At 60.6% G+C, this 2,260-nt stretch overlaps 1 long non-coding RNA gene across 1 annotated transcript in view; it reads right to left on the minus strand.

Annotated features, from left to right (window-relative positions):
• Positions 1 to 1,033: 1,033 nt before the first annotated feature.
• LOC111827720 overlaps positions 1,034 to 2,260 on the minus strand; it is a 2,478-nt gene continuing 1,251 nt past the window's right edge. Inside the window, exon 2 of the long non-coding RNA XR_002831399.1 lies at positions 1,034 to 1,247. This is a non-coding gene — a long non-coding RNA (uncharacterized LOC111827720). The remainder of the gene's footprint in view (positions 1,248 to 2,260) is intronic.

Genomic DNA, 2,260 nt, shown 5'->3' on the forward strand with positions numbered 1-2,260 from the left:
ACGTACCTGAGACCCTGTCCTGAGCACCCGGTCAGCTCTCTCCGCTGGCCGCGGGATCTGACACAGACTGACTCCAGCCAGAGGGCCTTTCCCCTGTGAGTGTCAGTACGGAGACCGTAGACCCGCAGCCTCCAGGGGTGCCAGGTGGCACCTCGCAATGAAGCTGGCGCAGGGGAGGCAGGGCCGAGAGGTGAGAGGAGGTGGCTGATGCCTCCTCATACTGACTGAGCCTGGATCCAACTGTGCCTGAAGCTGGAGCCCCTGACCTTGTTAGATGAGGGAGCCAAAAATTCCCCCTGTGGTTGGCTTGAGCCAGTTTGGATTGGGCCGCGGCCACTGGCGACCGAAACGGTCTCACACAATTGCCAGGACTGGCCCTGACCCCCCTGAGCGGGTTTGGTGCGATTTGTTCTCCTGAAGCGCCTTCCACACAGGCCTTCAGTCCGTCTCGCCCAGAGGGTCTGTGTTTTGTATTCAGCTGTCTGCTCCCCAGCCTCATGCGTAGGTGCTTTAGCCAGTTTTTTTCTTCTTTTAATTTTCTACTGTTTTTGTCCCTCCCTCCCCCCAATGAATAACTTTTTTTAAAAAAGGGGAGCTTTGCAATATTTTCTTTTAAAACAATATATTTTTATTGATTTCAGAGAGGACGGGAGAGGGAGAGAAACATCAATGATGAGAGAGAATCATTGATCGGCTGCCTCCTGCACGCCCCACACCTGGGATCCAGCCCACAACCCGGACATGTGCCCTGACTGGGAATCGAACCGTGACTCCTGGTTCATAGGTCGATGCTCAACCACGGAGCCAGGCCGGCTGGGCTCCCAATGCATAACTTTTGAGTTCTAGACTAACGGCCAGGAGCCGCCTCTCTCTTGCCTTTTCTGACCGGTTATATATTTTGTTCTCTTCACCCCCTTCCCCAAACTTGGCCACCTCCCATCGCTCTGTTTCTGTTGCCTTTATAGCGACGTTTATAGCCACATGAGCGGCCAGGGGGTGGGGAGTCCGAGAGGAGGTGGGGAGGGGCATTTACCTCTGTGCTCCCAGGGTTCCGGGGACCCTGCGGCTGTCCTGTTTCTGCAGCCCCCGGCCCCCCGAGAGGCCTAGGGGACCCGGGAGCCTCCTGCTGGTGGCTCCGTCCCCCACGTGTTCGCTTCACTCAGGGCGCAGTGTAGACCGAGAACTGAAGATCCAAGCTCGGCTCCTCCGCTGTTCTCTCTCCGAAGGTGGGGAGTCTAGAAGGTTCCCTACAGAAAGGGTTGGCTTGCTGCCGGGCTGCGGCTGGACCTGCGGAGTCTGGGTGGGGAACTCCTCCTCTAGCAAAGACAGGCTCGCCGCCCTGAACCGATCCCTGGCAGCCCCATTTCTCCAGTGGGTAAACCGAGGCAGGGTAAGCGAGAGTCTGAGCTTGGGACCCGGGAGCATTTCTGCTTCATGTCCCCCCTCCAGCCGCTCCATTCGCCTCATTGGTCTCTCCCTCCCCACAGTGGCGGGAGGCAGGCGGGAGGCGGGAGGATGTGGGCTTGTCGGACCCCGCTCCCAGGGCAGCGGCTCCGCGTGAACTCCTGACCCCCCCGGCTGCTGCAGGAAGTGTGACGTGGGGACTCCGGCTGGATTCCCAGGTCCGTGGGGAGCAGCTGACAAGCCGGATTGAATTCTTTCGTCCGGGAGTTAAAAATATGTCAGGGAACGGCAGCACTGACCCTGACACGTGCTGCCCTCGGCTCCCCGGGGCTCGGCCGGCTGGGAGGCCCGTGAGCATCGGCGGCTGCTGGGGGTGCTGGCGGGGCTGCTGGCCCTCGGGGGCCAGGTGTGCGCACTGGGCCTCCAGGTCACGGCTGGACACCCAGGCCTCTGGCAGGGCTGGGGGTGTCACAGCCTGGAGTCTGGGCCAGAGCAGGTGGGGGCAGCATGGAGGGAGCCCCAAGCTCTCTTTGGGAACCCCAGCTTTCATTTGGGGAAGCTCCCATGGGGAGGCTGGGAGCCTGGTACCTGGGTGTAAGAGCCTGAGACGGAAGGTGGTCCCGGGAGCAGGAGGGCTTGGAGTGAAGAGCCCAGCCTGTGCCACCCCCTGCCCAGTGCCCGCTGTGCTCGGCCGAGTTTGCTGCCCAGTGTCCATTCCCTTTGTTCTCTTTGGTAGGAGCGTCTTGACTTTCCTCTGGGGATATCTTTATGATTGGGGGGTCGGGGGAATTGGCCTCAGCTCCCTGGTTCCAGGGGTGCGCTCTGCCGACTCAGCCCAGCCAATCAGAGCACCAAG

This window comes from Myotis lucifugus, unplaced genomic scaffold, assembly GCF_000147115.1.
Source record: "Myotis lucifugus unplaced genomic scaffold, Myoluc2.0 scaffold_208, whole genome shotgun sequence".
Classification (NCBI taxonomy): Eukaryota; Metazoa; Chordata; class Mammalia; order Chiroptera; family Vespertilionidae; genus Myotis; species Myotis lucifugus.